Below are 18,959 nucleotides of genomic sequence, written 5' to 3' on the forward strand. Positions count from 1 at the left end.
TACTGAGTGAGGCCTTTGGTTCCTTAGGTTTAGCTGTCCATGATTGTTAAGTTGTGGGTGAACATATCAGACGACACAGCGATTCTTCAGACAGCTCTTGTTTATTCACTGGCCAGAACAGAACTAAACAGAAGTGTTCAGCCAACCTGCTTATATAGAGCTCAACTACAAAGCAACAGTAACAACTTTCTGTAACTATCCAATCACTGAACGTCACTTTCAATTCCTTATTGGCATATGCGGACCTGAGTGAAAGCTATCTACAGTATCCCCCTGCTGGCCCAGGGTGAGAACTTCACTACATAACAATGATGGTCTGGGCTCTGTCCTGTAAGCCCTGGCGATATGGTTGTTTTGTGGGTTCCTGTCTGTCCGTGTGATGCTCAGAGTCCTGAATCTGACCCGGCACCCTACCTGAAGAATCTGCAATCTGTGACTCTGAGGTCCCATCTGCACTATACATTTAAAGCACTATTATGCCACTTGGAATGCCACAGCTTCTTCCAAAGAACCCTGGGAAATGTAGTTTAATGGTGCTGAGAGTTGGTAAGAGACCCCATTCTCCTCACAAAGCCTCCGAGTGATTTAACAGGCAATCCCTCTTCCCGAGGAACTCTGGGAATTATAGCTCTGTGAGAGGAATAAGGGTCTCCCAGCAACTTGCCGCAACATCCTTAACAAACTACCCTCCCCAGAATTCTGTGGGGGAAGCCATGACTATTTAAAATGGTATGATACCGCTTTATAGTGCAGATAGGGCTTGACAGCTGCTGGACTCTGAGGTCATGGCATAACCTACTTCACAGATTTATTGCGTGGCAAGTCCCCCTCCCCCCATGAGAAATAAAGACACAGGACACAGTATATAAGGTTAATGGGTGGGAAATGGCCACAACTTTATTGATTGCAGGAATTGAGGGGTATTGGCTTAGGCATTGGTCCTATCAGCTAACTGGCTTCAGCCTGATTGCATGAAGACCGGTGAGGGTTAACCACCAGTAGGGGGAGTCCTGCTGATGTACATCAACTAGGATCTCCCCCGAGGTCACCGCTCGGGGGCGTGCCTTAGGCCCTTACCTCCATAGGCTTCGGACAGGGCAACGCCCCCCAGAATCCCTTACTGGACTACCCTTTGCTTTGGGGGAAGGTGATGGCACTTCCTTCCCCCCTCATTTGCATAACAATACCCCTACCAATGCCTAACCGCCAATACTGAGAAGTTGTGACGATTTGCTACGAGTAGGTGGAAAAAACCAAATGGCAGGTGCCAATTCACCAAGTGGAAAAAATTCCTACAGGCCCCTTGATGGCGACCAACCGAAGTCCATAGCAAGGTCAGAGGAGCAACTAAAGGGTGGGCAGGGTGGGAAACCTGATCAGCTGGAGAGGCGAAGAGAGGGTGGACCTCGGGTGTGCCGGGCATAAATAGCCCGGGCCATGCCTCCCTGACCAGCTGATTGGCTAGGCAGGGAGCTGACGCGCCCGAGGATTCCCTCAATCTCGCGGGGGCTGGAAGCCAGCGCCTGCGTGTGTGGGGAGGGTGTGGGCCCGCAACCCCACCTCCTCACCAGTTCGGAAGTGGCTTTGTGAAAATAAAGAATGGGGCGAATCCATGTGCCACCCTGTGCTTCTGGGAAGGACAGGATAAAAGTGTAGTAAATAAAAGTGTAGTAAATAAAAGAATCCCAAAGTGATGTGTGGTATTTATGCATACAGGAACTTGGGGTCTTGTCACATGGCTATATCTGACAGGCTGAAGAAGTCCTCATCAACTGGCTTTTTCAGAGGAATTGTTTACCCTAAACTTCCCCAGTATTTTCAATGTCTTTTCTAAAATGCAGCCACTAGAGGTGGCCTTAGAATTCTTTCCTATATAATTACTTTCTTATGACAAGATGCTGCTGTTTTACAGGATTGTTATTAGGAATCGTCTTTAAAGGCGTCTATCCACTTATTAATAGTCATGCCGATAAGCAGCAAACTCTGTTTGTTGCCAAGGGAAGAATTAAATATTTTGATTCTTTTTCTTCTCCCTGAGTGACAGATAGAACTAAAACTGTCTCGCGTTAATGGATACAGGCACGAATCGTGTTTTCTCCATCAATTTGGCTTTTGAGGGCGTCCTCCTTCAAAGACAGAGTAACTTTATTTTCTGCTCCGGAGAAGCACATTGCTAATGAGGATTTAAAACACTGCAATTTGGCTCCATAAACAACACAATTTCTTACGCAGGCGGGTGTGGGGGTGGAATGGTCAGGATACAGGCCTGAAAATGCTACGTGGATAATTAGGTATCTCTCGAGGCTACTTATGACCTCTCACGTAGTCACAATAGCAAGTGGTGCTGAATTTGTTGAGGAGGTCTTGCACATGATTCTGGTTCAAGGTTCTTGTATCAATTTACAAGGCCCCTAACAAATTGGGTCCAGGATATCTTAGGGACCACATGACTTATTATATCCCTGCCGGATCACAGTGGTCTTCAGGGGTGTCATGGGTAATGGTCCCCCATGACTTGGATACATGGCTCATATCCACCAGTCATCTTGCATTTTGGACTCACAGCTGTCCATGGAGGCACAGGCCAGTTCTGTGTCTAGGGCAGCTGTCTACCATCTGGTATGCAGGCTGAGACTCTACCTGTCTGTGGACTGTCTCGCTATAGTGGTGCATGCACTAGTTATCTCCTGCTTGGACTACTGCAATGCGCTTGATGTGGGGCTACCTTTGAAGGTGACCCGGAAACTACAACTAATCCTAAGTTTCCGAGCACAATTCAAAGTGTTGGTGCTGACCTTTAAAGCCCTAAATGGCCTCGGCCCTGTATACCTGAAGGAGCATCTCCACCTCCATCGTCCAGCCAGGACACTGAGGTCCAGCTCTGAGAACCTTCCGCTGGTTCCCTCACTGCGAGAAGTGAAGCTACAGGGAACCAGGCAGAGGGCCTTCTCGGTAGTGGCACCTGCCCTATGGAATGCCCTCCCATCAGATGTCAAGAAAATAAACAACTATCTGACTTTTAGAAGACATCTGAGGATAGCCCTGTTTAGGGAAGTTTTTAATGTTTGATGTTTTATTGCTTTTTTAATATTACTAATATTCTGCTGGGGAATGGAGTGGCTGGATAAACCCAGCCAGATTGGCAGGGTATAAATAAATTATTATTTATTAAATTATTTATAAATTATTTATTTGTAATTTATTTATTTATTATTATTGCATTCAGTAGTCTGGGCTCAATTTTATGGAACACATTTTCAGTTGAGGTCAGACAGGCCTCAACAAAGCACGACTGTGTACATTCTTCTCTTGAAATAAAGTGCTGATGGTTGTTGCACTTGGGGAAATAAACCAGGTGGGATGGGGAACAGAATAAAATATCCAGGAAAATGGCATGCTCTTGAACAAGAGCACGCCACGAAGCAGGATTTTGTTGCTGGTCCCCATCGCAATCTCCATCTCTTGACCCTCTGGTGCTCTGAGGACTAGAGAGTGAGGATATTGGAGCTGGTGCAAATTTATTTAAAATTACAGAACTGGGTCCAGCTCAGGATTAAAACTTTCCATCATTATTATGGCAGCCTTATGCTATCCTTTGGGCCAACAGCTTTCAGGCTCTTTAGCTTAAAGAAGCCAATGTGGAGTTAAGAATAAGAACTGCATTAATTCTAAAGTTGTTTAGGACTTGACCTGAGCTTTTACAGCTAAACAAAAAAATTAAAACGCGAGTGACGCCAAAAGGAAAACCTGTCTGCTTTCAAGTATACATGGAATACAGTAATACAGTGGTACCTCAGAAGTCGAACGGAATCCACTCCAGAAGTCTGTTCGACTTCCAAAACATTAAAAAACCAAGGCATGGCTTCTGATTGGCTGCAGGAAGCTCCACGTAAGCCACGTCAGACATTCGGGTTCCAAAGAATGTTCGCAAACCGGAACACTCACTTCCAAGTTTGCGGCGTTCGGGAGCCAAAACATTCGACTCGAAGGCGTTCGGGATCCAAGGTACAACTGTACCTTGGTTTTCGAACAGCTTAGTTGCCGAACAAATCGGCTCCTGAATGCCACAAACCCAGAAGTAAGTGTTTCGGTTTGTGAACATTTTTCGGAAGCTGAACATCTGAGATGGCTTCTGCTTGAGTGCAGGAAGCTCCTGTAACCAATCAGAAGCTGCACCTTGGTTTTTGAACAGTTTCGGGAGTCTAACGGACTTCTAGAATGGATTAAGTTCGAGAACCAAGGTATTGTTGTTTTGTTGTTTAGTCTTGTCCGACTCTTCGTGACCCCATGGACCAGAGCACGCCAGGCACTCCTGTCTTCCACTGCCTCCCGCAGTTTGGTCAAACTCATGCTAGTAGCTTCGAGAATACTGTCCAATCATCTCATCCTCTGTCGCCCCCTTCTCCTTGTGCCCTCCATCTTTCCCAACATCAGGGTCTTTTCCAGGGAGTCTTCTCTTCTCATGAGGTGGCCAAAGTTTGGAGCCTCAGCTTCAGGATCTGTCCTTCCAGTGAGCATTCAGGCCTGATTTCCTTCAGAATGGATAGGTTTGATCTTCTTGCAGTCCATGGCACTCTCAAGAGACTCATCCAGCACCATAATTCAAAAGCATCAATTCTTCAGCGAACCAAGGTATTACTGTACAACATTACTTGCTCTGTATTTTTTTTTTAAAGTAGATTAAAACAAAAACAAAAACCAGTCATCTGGTCTCCTTTCAACCACCAAATAAAAGGATTCCTTTGACTTCCACATAGTCCACTGAGTCCAAACATACACACCCCAGTGTGGTCCTGTAGGCTATAGTGGCCAAAATGCACTTATTTATAATGTGGTTGGCCTCCGTGACTAGGAGTACCTATGCCCAGCTTCCGATGCTGTGCCAGCTGTGACCTTCCCCAGATAGGAATAGCCTGCCTTCAGACACCCATGCTCTGGTAGCCTCCAATCTAGACTACTGCAATGCATTCTGTGTGGGGCTGCCCTTGAAGACGGTTCAGACATTGCAATAATACAAGGGCAAAACGCAATGGCCCGTGTTGACAGGAGATGTGGGCTGAGGAGATATAACTCCAATTTAAAAATAACTGCCCTGGTTGCCAGTTGTTTTCCAGGCCCAATCAAATGTGTGTTTCCCCCCCCCCCCCCCGTGGTGGGTCCACGACTGTGGAATGCGGTGCCCATTGTGGTGTGCTTACCTGCATTGTGAGTTAAGACACACCTCTTTTGTCAACCTTTGGGGTGAGGGGACTGCGACAGAATGAATTTACGAACCATTTTATGCTTCTGCTATATTGTGAGCTGCACTGAGGTAATTGTTTTTAAGCGCTTGCTTTGTATGGCTGCTATATGCTGCTTTTTATGCTGTCAACCGCCCCGTTGTCTTCCGGTGAAGTGTGGCGTATCTTTTTCTTAAAGGATATATAACAAAATAAATAAATAAACTGTGTTATTCCTTTTTGAAGTGGGAAAGGCAACTTTTCCTCATCTGAAGAGCTACAGCGGGCATCTCCGTGATAAAATAAAAATAAAAATGGTGCTGATTTTTGAGCATACATTCTTCAATAATTTACTCTGCTTCAATCTTATGTATATTTAACAAGTTTCTCTCTTCGCATACACATAAACCTGTAAGCATTAATTTCCCCCTGCAACCTGACACAGTTCTTGTGGAGAAACTGCACACCAGCAATAATATAATCTTGTAAACAGAATTTAATTATTTATGTAAAAGTAGTGAAATGACTTTACAATCAAACTCAATGGATTTTTATGTAATTTGTTTTCTCCCCTAAGCCTGTCATGTAAAAGTGTAAATATTACAAATTATACACGCTGCTTCACTTGTAGAGTGTTTAATATTTTAACAAACTTAAGATGGTCTCTCCCCCCCCCCCCCAGTTCTTGTCACCACAAAAGCTATTAAATGGTGCCTTTAGTGACAAATTCTTAGCACGTAGTAATTATACTTTTACTGGGATGTCTTTTAATAGTGTGAGATGGAAGCACATGAGTTTTTGAAGCTGGACTCCTGGGTGGTGATGGGTAGCGGGTGGGGGAGAATTATGATGTGGTTTATATTTAAAGTGGAACCAACCTAATTCACGATTTCCGGAAGAAAAATGCACAGACCAAACACCGTAATCATTCAAAGCGTGCACTTCTCCGAATTTTGCTGTGCTGTTCTCCAGTTAAGTGAAATGCATATACCAGGGTGAAAATAATGTGTGGAAATGCACTGTGTTAGGGAAAATGGCTTTGCAAAAATGTGGCCATTGGGGAAGATTGCATGCAGAAAACTATATTAGAAGAATATAGGGAAATATATATATATATATAGAAGGGACCCTGAGGATCATCTAGTCCAGTGATGGTGAATCCTTTAGAGATCTAAAAGGTTCACCATCACTGCAACCCAAAACCTACTTATTTATTGCAAAGTGCCAACATGGCAATTTAACCTGTATATCTCATTTTTTCCTCTGTGTTTCATGTTTCTTCTTTATGACTGCTGTTGTAAAAAACAATCCTTCATAAAAGTTATTGCATTACATTCTTCATTAAATTATCTTTCCATTGATATATAATTTTATGTTATAATTCAGTGCTTTTTTTCCTTAAAAAATGTTTAGAAGTACTCTCATTTTGACTCAATGAAATCACCACGCCGTGGGTGGGAAATAAATACATTTCAAATTGGAAAAAAGAAATACAGTTCAAATTGGGGAAAATAAATACAGTGGTACCTTAGTTTTCGAACAGCTTAGTTCTCAAACTACAGTGGTACCTTGGGTTACAGATGCTTCAGGTTACAGATGCTTCAGGTTATAGACTCCACTAACCCAGAAACAGTACCTCCGGTTAAGAACTTTGCTTCAGGATGGGAACATAAATCGTGCAGCGGCAGTGGGAGGCCCCATTAGCTAAAGTGGTGCTTCAGGTTAAGAACAGACCTCCAGAACGAATGAAGCTTTTAACCCGAGGTACAACTGTACTTGGAACCTGAACACTTCAAACCCAGAAATGAGTGTTCCTGTTTTGGAACTTTTTTCGGAAGCTGAATGTGCTCTGTTCTTCTATTTTGAGTGCTGCACTTCATTTTCCTAGTGAGGGAAGGCGGGCCGGGTGGCAAACTGAGGAGGCAAGGGATGTCCGCCCCCCCCCCCCGCAGCCTGTTCCTGCTTGCAAGCAAGTAGGAGTGGGATTGGGTTGCTCCGCTAGGCAGCGTTGCCGCTTGCACGGTAACAGGAGCTGGATCGGGGCTGCTCAGCTGGGGAAGTGCAGGCTCCTTCACACTTTCCATTGAGGGGTTCGTGGCTGCACTCAAGGGAGAAGTTTGAAGGGGCCTCCATCTCCACATCAGATTCCCTGCAACCCCATGAAGGCAGCCAGGCTGAATAGTTGCTGGGGTTGGGGAAGGTGGAGGCAGCCCGGAAGCTGCATCTGAGAGCCCCTGCACCAAGTGAAGGCAGCCAGGTGCTCCTCAGCTGAGCTGCTCAATCCCTCTCCTACTTGCGTGCAAGCAGCAGTGGTGATGAGGATCTCTCAGAAGTGGAGTGGAGGCTTCTGGGCTCTGAACCTCTCAACGGAAAGTGTGACAGAACCTGCACCTCCCAGCTGAGCAGCCCCAATCCAGCTCTTGTTCCCGGGCATGCAAGCAGCAAGGTTGCCTCGCGGAGCAGCCTGATCCCACTCCTACTTGCCTGCAAGCAGGAGTGGAGGCAGAGATCTCTCAGAAATGGAGCAGGCTGGGGGGCAGTGGGGGTGGCGGCGGTGACAGCGCTGGGACCGCAGGGCTGCATTCAAAATAAAAACTGAAAGTTTCCAGAAAACCACAAAGCCAACAAGCTTGCAACTCATGAAAAAGCAGCAACACAACAAATTGAAAAAAGCAAATCAACCGCAAATGAATCAATATCACAAGAAAACATAAAACAACACTGACCCTGACCCTGACCCTGACCCTGACCCTAACCCTAACCCAGCCTTCCTCTCTTCCTCACTCCTCCCCTACCCCTGGCATGGAAGCTACGACACCAGGGCTGCAGGCTTTGGACGCGTGCCAGAGCCTTCCTCCTGCTGGGGCAACAGCACGCGTGCCATAGTTTCGCCACCACTGATCTAGTCCAACCTGCAGCAATGCAGGAATATGCAGCTGTCCCTTATGGTAAGGTTACTAGATTTTTTTCAAAGAATCCAGGGACACTTTAAAAAGAAAAAAAGAAAAAAAGGTTATTGGGGAAAAAAAGAAATAATATCTTCTCTTCTGTGGTCTCCTCTGTCACGCGGCCTTCCTCTGGACCCCAGCCTGCTCTCTTGGACCGCTAGCCGCCGTGGAGTAGGCTTGGGTTGGGCCAGGGCTTGGCCACATGCCCTTGCCCTCCCAGTGCTCTCCTACCTCTTTTCCTGAGCGGTGGCAGTGGCGCGGCAAGGTCGAGGCTCCACTCTTTTTTCTCCTTCCTCTTTCTCTCTCTTCCTTCTCCTTCTCCTCTCCTCTTTCTCCCTGTATCGGCTCCGGGGGTTTTACTGGACCTGGAGCACCGCTGGGCAGTTGGTTGGGTGGCCGGGCACTCTCGCTCCTGGATCGATTTGGGTCGCGGCGGCAGGGGTGTCAGCGGTTCCTCGAGCTGAAGCACCGGGCATCCCCAGTTCCCCCTCGGCAGTGGAAGTGGCAGTCTCAGCAGCCCAGAGCCAGTCTGGTAGCGCAGTTGGCTCTGGCTCGCTTCAGGAGCTGCTCACTGCCATGGCACCCGCCATTTTGCCTCGCCAGAAGTCCCCATATGATGTGTCTTGTGCCAACCAATCACGCAACATTCATTCCCTACTAATAAATCTACAACACTTAAAATATAAATCCGGGGACATTAAATGAAATCCCGGGGTGGATTTTGTCCGGGCACAAATTTGTAAAGCTGGGGACTGTCCCCGGGAAACAGGGACGTCTGGTAATCATACCTTATGGGGATCAAACCTGGGACCTTGGTGTTATCAGCACTACGCTCTAACCAACAGAGCAAATTCATGCTGAAATGCTGATTAATTTTCTTGAGGGCATTTAAACCTAAAAACCATAGACTGGGTGGATGCAGAAGAGTGGTAAGAGGCCCCAGTTGAGGAGCCCCCAGGAGAAGAAGGCAGAGCCAGGGGATTGATGGTGGGATGACAGTGAGTGGTCAGAGAGAGAAGACTGGGAGGAGGTCGAAGCTGAAGAGGCCACAAGGTTTAGTGAGCAGGAAGAGGCTGTGGCAGAGAGCCGTCCAGACTGAGAGGCAGCGGAAGAAGCCAGTGGGTTTGTGACCAGCTCCCCTCCCCCTGGTCTCCCAGAACACACAGAGGTATGAAGAGGGCAGAGCAAAGGACAGGCAACACGAAGGAGCCTCAGATTGTTTGGGAAGGACCCAGGTGAGGAGGAGACTGTGGGAAGGCCTTGTAGGGGCAAGATCTACTGGGACAAGTTGCTGTGCTCACTAGGCCTGGCCTCCCGAGCAGATCTTGTTCCTTGAATAAAGAGCTAACTACACTTACAACACACTTACAATGTGCTTTTCCCCCCTGACACCACAAAGAAGAAGAAGAGTTTGGATATTGTCAGGGAACTGCCATCGGCTCAGGGGCGAGAGGGGCAAAGCCGGATGGATTACAGAGAGCCCCCAAAGATTGTGAGAAGCAGCTCCTCCTCAGCGGAGGAGAGTAACCACGCCTCCAGTGGAGAGGAGCTTCAGGGCTCCGAGGAGGCGAGGGGGTGCCAGGACACCTTGCCTGGGCAAAGCGGGGAGAAGAGAGGTCCTCTGTTACCCACGCCCTCCTTGTGCAGTAACCTTACGCGCCGAGAGGGGAGGCGCAGACTGGGCGTCAAGAAACTACTCTGCTGGGGAAGGTTTAAGGACCGCCCACTCACAGATTCTGCCAGTGAATGAGCCAGCCATGGGAGAGTGGCGCTCTGGACAGATAAAGTTTATTTTGTCATCAAAAGCAAGGCTTCACAGCCGAGCAGGGAGGCATTTGCCTGCTTGCTCTCGAGCAACCCCTTGGAATCCTAACAGATATGATATCCCGCTTTATCACTACCCGAAGGAGTCTCAAAGCGGCTAACATTCTCCTTTCCCTTCCTCCCCCACAACAAACACTGTGAAGTGAGTGGGGCTGAGAGACTTCAGAGAAGTGTGACTAGCCCAAGGTCACCGAGCAGCTGCATGTGGAGGAGCGGAGACGCGAACCTGGTTCACCAGATTATGAGTCTACCACTCTTAACCATTACACCACACTGGCAAAAACTGATGTTGAGATATGGAGAACGAACTTAAGTCCGGAAAAAATGAGAGTGGTAAAATATAGAATGCTTTTCTGTACATATTACTTGACTGGAGAAGAATACTGCAAAATTGGGAATTTTGAAGGATGGGCGTGCTTTGGTTCCTGTGTTGTTTTGGAAAGTGAAAATTGGGGATGTTCACCTTTAAATATGAACTCCCCACACCAAAGGTATTATTGCCCTGGAGCGATATTTTGACCTAATGTTTTGTTGGAGATAGGAAAAGGGATTTGGTGGTCACTATTTTAAAAATGGTGGAGAATATTGGGGGGGGGGGATTCTGCAAAAGTAATTTTCTTCCCCAGGGTAGGAAGAAAATATTCTCAGAAAAAGAAAAGGGATCAGTTCTAATCAAGACTACAGCTGACCCCAATAAGCTGTGAAGGATTAAGGCTCCAAATGCCTCTTTAGGTCTGGAAAGAGATAAGGATATACCAAATCAACTCCTGTGATTTGCAGGCGGCAATGGGTGTGAAGCTTTTGGATACATGTGCATGTGCATATTAGAAAGATGCCTGCTTGAGAAATGCTGCTTCAGGAAAGAATATTGCATGGGGAAATTCCATCCTGGGAATTCCATCCTGTACTGTGTTTATTGCAATCAGCACTGTTTCCGTGCTGCTACAGTTCAGTTGCCTCTGAAGCCTACCTTGTTGTTTTCACATCAATTTCTGCTGTAGTTTGATTCTGTGATCGATTGATTCTGTGATCAATTTCAATGCATTTCAGCAGAAGGGAGAAAACAATGCAGAAAATTATTTATATAACAACAATTTATATAACAACAATAAATACTGCTTGTACTTGTTTACCTAATTTCCACTCCCGACCTCTGACAACAATGTGAACTGTGGCAATTTCCAGTCCCCTTTCCATGTCTGATGGAAATTGCCAGCATCCCTACCTGTCCTAAACCACCATCACGATAGGTCACTGGTAGAGCATCTGCTTGGGCCACACAGGGTTCCAGGTTCAATCCCCAGCATCTCCAGGTAGGGCTGGGAAAGCTTTCCTGTATGAAACGCTGGAGAGCTGCTGCCAGTCAGGGAAGATGATGGGTGGGGAATCTTTTTCAGCTTGTGGGCTGCCTTTGCTTCTGGGCAACCTCTTGAGGGCCACATGCCAGCAAAAGTGGGTGGAGCAATGAATATAAATTTTACCATTGCGTTTCAACAAACATTCGCACAGCCCTTTCTATCCCCCATCTAGGCAAGCAGGAGTTATTATCAATGTTCAAGGACACAGGCAAAAACACTCAAAAGAGATGTTGACCAAGGCTGATGAAGGGTGTTCCTTGGGGAGGAGAAGGGCCAGTTAGAGTGGCCTGGGGGCCAACATTTCCAGTCTATAATACTAATAGTGTTGGAATGTCATTATTGGACCTGCATAAGAATTTACATTTTTTGTGGTAGTTTCTGATTCCCTTCTCATTTCATCCCACCCTCCACCTCAGAAAATGATATGCAAACTCTTACTATGACTTGCATATCAAGACAGAGGTTTTCTGCTTTCCCCTACTTACTGATCCTATTCCAATTATGCCATTGCCAAAAAGCTAGACTCTACCCCGCCCCCACTTTTCATTTTTTAAAAACATTTTTTTATCTGGCACCAAATCCAACTGAAACAACTTAGCACTGAAGACAGTTTTATAGCTCCTTGTCTTGCCTTGCTCTTGCAGAATAATAATGAGTGTGTGAGGACCATCCTGTATTCTGATTTACAAGACACTCCGAGGTCTCTACTGTATTCCAAGCCCAGAACAGTGAGAAATTATTATAAATCATTGTTTCCCACCCCCTGGAAAAAAAATTCTCTAAAGGCAACCTGACAGGGAGGGAGAAAAGGGAGTCACTCCAAGTTATTCTTCGAATGATGTTTGTCATACTGACACGCTGTACTGATAGCAATCTGGCTGTGTCTTGCGAAGACATCTCCTCCATCTGTCTCATTGGCTGAATAATATCCCTTTGATTTACAGTAGGAAGGCTTGGTGCAGTATCAAGGAGGCTGTGTCAAAGCTTAGTGATTGCAGTGTCAGGACTCAGTGACCTGTTTCTTCACAGCTCTCAGCAAAAGATGAAGCCTTGTTAGCTTGCAAGCATCTGCCTGCTTGCCTTCCTGCCTCTTCCCAACCACCCCTATGTAATATCCATGTGCGCAGGCCAGTTCTTATGTAACATCGCCCAGTGGATTATCTCACATACTCCAACTGTCCCTGTTTCCTAGAGAGAGTCCTTGTTTTCCGAGTTCTTTTTCTGGTAAATCACACGGGAATGCTCCAGACAACTTGGCCAGTCACCATTCTGTGGGATGGGTTTTAATGGGTAGGAAAAGCTATATTAATTGCAGTTTATCCCTCCAGGCACCCATGTGTGTGGGTTGAACAGAGTTTCAACATCCCGTCCTTGGCAGCAAAATTTAAATTAGAGGTAACCTTGTTTAGAGCAAGTCTAGCTATGAGGTAAGCTGGCTTCCCCCTTCTCCCCCCCAACAAAGAATCAGGCAACAACTTGTAAAGTAAGTTTAAATATAAGATTTACTTACTTACTAATCATGCATTGGTTCACAGCAATGGCAGCAGTAAAAGCTATGTAGGCAGTGACCGCTCCCCATATCAAATGGGGGGCGCCTTTTGTGTGGTCACGCGCAGCCCCCCCCGGCTCCCAGTTCGGCTCCTGGTAGTACGGGCTGGCTTTGCCCTCCCCAGGCTGGATACCTGGAGTTCTCCGCCTACCTCAGCCAATCGCCCAATCCTGCTTGGGGAGGCGTTGCCAGGGGATTGGCCAGGTAGGGGGAGGGACCGCCCTGCCCACACAATGGAAGGTGAATCTTACCTGCGAAGTGTCAGTTGGCTCCAGAGCTTCTCCCACCCTGCCCTCTCTCAGTTAAGGTTTCTTTTGCAAGATAACCTCTTCTCCACAGGTATGCTGGCTCTGCTACGTCATAGTCGCTGCTGAAGGGCCCGAAAGGAATTTTCCTGCATTGGAAGGTTTTGCCTTCCCTGTAGCAAAATGTCGCAACTTTGGCGGTTTCAGGCCTTGGGTGGAATCATTTAGTCTATCTTCCTAAATGGGGGGGGGGTGTAAGAAGTGCTGACCGACATCCCCCTTGCGGCGGTGATCCCAGGGTTCCCCGTTAAAGGGGTCTTGAGGGGAGGCATTGGCCATACACCGAGAGGTTGTCATTGCTCTCCCCTGCGACGGCGGTGAAACGGGGGGCGGGCTCTCTGCTTGAACATATGTTCTCCAGAGCCAGCCCAATCCCCACACATTCTGGATAACCCTGATGTCTCCCAGATCCCCGGCTGGGGACTGGGAAGGATAAACGCCCAATGCCTGAGCCAAGGTCTCCATACACCTGAAACTTAATAAAGATGTGGCCAATTTTAATCCCATTGCACGTTGTCTTGAGTCATTATTTCACTCAGGGGTCGCCTGGGGTTGGGGGGACTCCGCCTGTCCATGCAAAATACTTAAAATTAACAGTATAACCAGCTTAAGGTGTGTACCTAAAGCTGGAGTAAGCAGAGGCATGTCTGAATCCAATGCTGGTTAAAGGAAGAGAGAGAAAGGAACAGGAAGTACTATGCACTCCTTCCTCTCCAGGAGTGTGGAACTGAGCTCTGTCTACCAGTTGTATTTCTATGGTCTGAGTATCTGCCTAACAGCAATACAGCTCTGTGGACTTAACCCCTTCTCATGCTAACTAACAAAACTATGCATTTGCTTTGCTACTTATCACCAACATATTCATGCTGATTTGTTTGTCTAAGCTTATATGGCTGTTATATTATATCCAGTTTTTACTGAGCATTTGTTCTGATTTGTTTGGTTATACGACCATGAACATTTGTCTTGCCTTTATCCTGATTTCCTTGCACGGTGTTTATCCATCTTCCCACCAGTCATTCATTCATCCCACCCTTTCCTATGGATTTCCCTGTAACTTTCCAAACAGCAAAATGTCCGATTCTTTAAAAAGTGAATTTGTTGTGCTGGGGTAGTACAGTGCTTTAATCAACTTTAACGGCACAAAGTAAAAGTTTCAGTATGTGCTTGAACCCCCCTCATAAAATAGTGACAGTCTGGAGGCACCCCAGTTGGTCTTGGTTTTTGGGGAGGGAGCTCGGGCAAAATTACCTCCCCTATCCTGGAATGGGGCAATCTACTCCTCCTCATGTTTGTCCTCTCTGTCTGGGCCCATTGTGTACAACTGACCAAAGAGAGTGCACAAGGAAAGCTTGGAAGATGTTGTTGCACGTCCTGATTCGTATCACTGAGAGCAAGTGGAGGGCAGTGACAGCAAGGAGAAGGAGCAGCAAGGGCCCAGAGGCTCCAGGAAGAAATTACCTGTGGATCTCCTTGATGAAGGGCAGTTTAGAAATTGCAGAACAAAGGAAAATAAGGCATTCTTCAAGGTGGCAGCTTACACATCACTGAAAAAGAGGACAAAAGAAGACACAGAGCTGCATAAAAGGTGCATGTGCTGATTTAGATGCACAAATGCAAATTTAGAAATAATTGTGATAATTGGGGGGGGGAATACAATACATCTCATTGCAGTGGGGAAGACTACAATCAGGTAATCTATGTGCTGCACACTTAGCTGTCCAGATATTAACAGTGGAGGGGCGACTTAAAGGCTCTTCCTTCTTATGGTTCTTTGTCTTTAAGACTGGGAGACATCCTTTCAAATAGAGGAGTCCTTCAAATGAAGGAGTGTATTCATTCATTTGAATGAATGTCTGGTGATACCAGACATTGAATCTGGAACTTTCCACATGAAAGATGCTGTGCCACTGAGCTGCAGCCCTTCCCAAATTTGCCTAATTCACAGAGTATCAGAAGGTCATCCATTGAAATGCCTGGCAGTGCAACTTTCATAGGGTAAAGTTACAGATCCAGGAGAAATCTACAGAGTTGGCGATCAATTGACAAATAAGAGGATGATGAAAAAGTAGAGCCCACACGTCAGCCAATTTTCTGATGTTGATGATGTAAAAAAAACCTTCACTGCTTGGATGGGTCTTTTGTGTACAAGGAGATGGACCATTCTTAGGTGTTATTTATTATTATTAATAATACCTTGCCCATCTGGCTGGGTTTCCCCAGCCACCCTGGGCGGATTCCAACACATAAAAAAAAAAACATATTAGAACATCAAACATTAATAATAACAATCTGATCCAATGCAAAAAAAGTCACGATAACTTTAAACAACCTGTATCAAATAAAACAACGTTCAATAATCCATTAGTATAGAATAAAGGTAAAGGTAAAGGAACCCCTGACCATTAGGTCCAGTCGTGGCCACCTCTGGGGTTGCATCGCTCATTTCGCTTTATTGGCTGAGGGGGCCAGCGTACAGCTTCCGGGTCATGTGGCCAGCATGTCTAAGCCGCTTCTGGCGAACCAGAGCAGCGCATGGAAATGCCGTTTACCTTCCCGCCGGAGCGGTACCTATTTATCTACTTGCACTTTGATGTGCTTTCGAACTGCTAGGTTGGCAGGAGCAGGGGCCAAGCAATGGGAGCTCACCCTGTCGCGGGGATTCAAACTGCCGACCTTCTGATCGGCAAGTCCTAGGCTCTGTGGTTTAACCCACAGCGCCACCCGCGTCCCTGTAGAATAGAATAGTAGACAGTAAAATTAAATATCAGAAAATAGTAAACAGTTTACACTTATCAATTTCAATAAAGAATTACTAAACTATAATCAGTAAAAATAGCAGCAAGTCACAATGCATAAAGCGCCACAAAACCATGCAGAAGGAACAAATTGAGAAACAAGGACACACAACTTATAAAATGATCTTTTTAAAAAATATCCCAGAACTTCTCTTTTTTCTTCCCATCTGCTTCTGCTGCTCTCAAAGTCAGGGTCTGGGAAAGGCTCTTAGGCCTTGAGGGTGTAGCAAGGCAGGTGGAGAAAGCCCTTGCCTGATGACATGCTATTTGGAGGAACCTATAGCACCTGCATACCTTTGGATATGACTATGACACACTCTCTCTTTCTGGGGAGGCTATTTCTAGCTTGGACTCTTTGATGATTATTAACAACATTGGAAGCATAGGACCAGTGGCGTAGCGTGGGTTGTCAGCACCCGGGGCAAGGCAAGTAATTTGCTCCCCCTAACCTGTGGATTTGCGCCCCCTAACCCGTGGATTTGCGCCCCCTAACCCGTGGATTTGCGCCCCCTAACCCTAACCCCCAGATGTTGCGCCCAGTGCGGCCAGCCCCCCTGCACCCCCCACGCTACGCCACTGCATAGGACCACAGGAAGCTAGATGACCAAGAGTCCACCTGTATTGTCTGCCACTGACTGGCAGCTGCTTTCTAGAGAGGAGTCTTTCCCCAGCCCTACCTGGAGATGGCAAGGAATGAACCTGGGACCTTCTGCACACAAACCAGTTGTTCTACCGCTCAGCTGCAACTTCTTCTCAGAAGGTAATGATGGAGCCACAGATAAAACTGGTGGACTAAAATCCAAATGGACCGCTATTAAGTTGTTGTGCCTTGCAGTTTCCCTCTTCTGTCTAAACCCAGAGTCATTTATATTTCTTCTCTAATGTACTTCTGAATACAACAGGTATGATTCAGCTAAAGTGAAATGCTTTCAAGTCCCATTAATTTCAATTAACAGAGAGCATTTCAGCCCATCCTTAACCTTCCCACTGAAATCAGTGGGAATCAAATGTGCTTTCTATTGGCTGGGTTGTGGCCACTATCTCTTTGCTCTGTGACACAGCGTGGCTTGTCAACGTTGCAGCCATGAAGCACCCTCAGGGTCTTGCTCTGTGTTACCCCCGCCTTCTGAAATTGGGGTTGAAAGAAACAAGGGTGAATCTTCTCTCCCCAGTTACAATCTATAGGAAAATTGCTGCTGCCACCGCCACCCCAGGCCAAATAAAGCTTTAAAAAAAATCTTTAAAAATGCCAATTCCTTATGCATTTTAGGTGTGCATGTGTTTGCAGTGGTTATGTGTACCCTATTTTTCGCTCTATAAGATGCACCAGACTATAAGACTCACCTAGTTTTTGGAGGAGGAAAACAAGAAAAAAAAATATTCTGAATCTCAGAAGCCAGAACAGCAAGAGGGATTGCTGCACAGCGATCCCTCTTGCTGTTCTGGTTTCTGGGATAGCTGTGCAGCCTGCATTCACTCCATAAGACGCACACACATTTCCCCTTACTTTTTAGGAGGGAAAAAGTGGGTCTTATAGAGCAAAAAATACGGTAATTGTGGTGAGTGTGATTGCTATGCATGCATGTGATTGTAGTGCATGGTACCTGCAACAATTTCTCTGGTTTGCAAATGCACCGTGAAAGGTTTGGCAATTCCTGCAATGCAGAATTTGTGGGGTTACAGCACAACCCATGTGGCGAAACTGTAAAATTTCTAAACTAGGTATCACTGCCTTACCCCCACCTCCACTGAATGTGGGTATGGCTAAAATTTAACTCTCACATTGTGTTTTTTGCGTAATCAGTGTGCTCATCTCCATTATTTTGTCGTTATTTTCATAATAATAATAATAATAATAATAAATTATTATTTATACCCCGCCCATCTGTCTGAGTTTCCCCAGCCACTCTGGGCAGCTTCCAATCAAGTGTTAAAAACAATACAGCATCAAGTATTAACAACTTCCCTAAACATCATCATCTCAGTGCTGCCGATATGGGAAGGGGGCTAAGGCAGAGATAGGGAGGCCCTATGACCTACTTTGCAGGGGAAATAATATTTTCTGCACAATTTCAGTGACCTGGGAAATTTTGTTTGCTAAAAGAAAAGAGGAAGCCACAAACCTTGTTTAGCTCTGGATATCCCTTTTCACCAACAGAACCTTTAAAGTATGGTATTAGACTTGGGTGGAAATTCTTGCCTCCCCCTAAAACTGTTCAATTTATTAATGGCTTGCTCTTGTGAACCACCTCAAAGTGAAGTCTCTCTCTGTTTGATGGCTAGCATATTTCTACACCCGTTATATTTTTTATTTGACTGCCTCCAACTGAGGCACACTCTATTATTGTCAGTAATTCTCAAGACTAGCCTGATGCCCAGAGGCTCATCCTCCCAAGTTAAAAAGATTGGTCGATATCTTTATTGCAGTTGCCCAGAAAAATGTCATGACACTTTGGAGCAATCACTGACTGTGGGCTCCCATAAAGTTGATTTAGGGCGCAATCCTTCAAGCAACACCATCCTGAGACAGCAAAAAAAGGGAAAGCCCAGCTGAAGTTCAGGCTACACTTCTTCATAAGTGCAGCTCCACAGTTACAAAAGTTCAGGCTGCTTTCTTGAATCCAATCCTCGTGTACATCTGTGGGGAAAGAGCATTAAGGATACCAGGCAAGCACAGAATTCTCCCTCCTGAAAGCGTCTAACAGGCTAAACATCAGAATGAACTTTCTGACAGCAAGAGATGTTCAACAGTGGAGGTGGAAGACTCCTTCCTTAGAGGTTAACAACAACAACAACAACAATTTATTATTTATACTCCGCCCATCTGGCTGGGCTTCCCCAGCCACTCTGGGCGGCTTCCAACAGAATATTAAAATACAATAATCTATTAAACACCAAAAGCTTCCCTAAACAGGGCTGCCTTCAGATGTCTTCTAAAAGTCTGGTAGTTGTTTATCT

General features: G+C 46.1%; 2 long non-coding RNA genes across 2 annotated transcripts in view; both read right to left on the reverse strand.

Moving 5' to 3' along the window:
- Positions 1 to 18,959, reverse strand: part of LOC310750783 — a 287,025-nt gene that overhangs the window by 225,224 nt on the left and 42,842 nt on the right. The gene's annotated exons all lie outside the window — the stretch shown is intronic.
- Positions 10,862 to 18,834, reverse strand: LOC310750829. The gene is made up of 3 exons (XR_014542317.1): positions 18,125 to 18,834; positions 14,665 to 14,750; positions 10,862 to 11,015 (listed from the first exon to the last, which is right to left on the reverse strand). It is a non-coding gene; the product is annotated as an uncharacterized lncRNA (long non-coding RNA).

This window comes from Podarcis filfolensis (assembly GCF_964270895.1).
Source record: "Podarcis filfolensis genome assembly, chromosome: 15".
NCBI classification, from domain to species: domain Eukaryota; kingdom Metazoa; phylum Chordata; class Lepidosauria; order Squamata; family Lacertidae; genus Podarcis; species Podarcis filfolensis.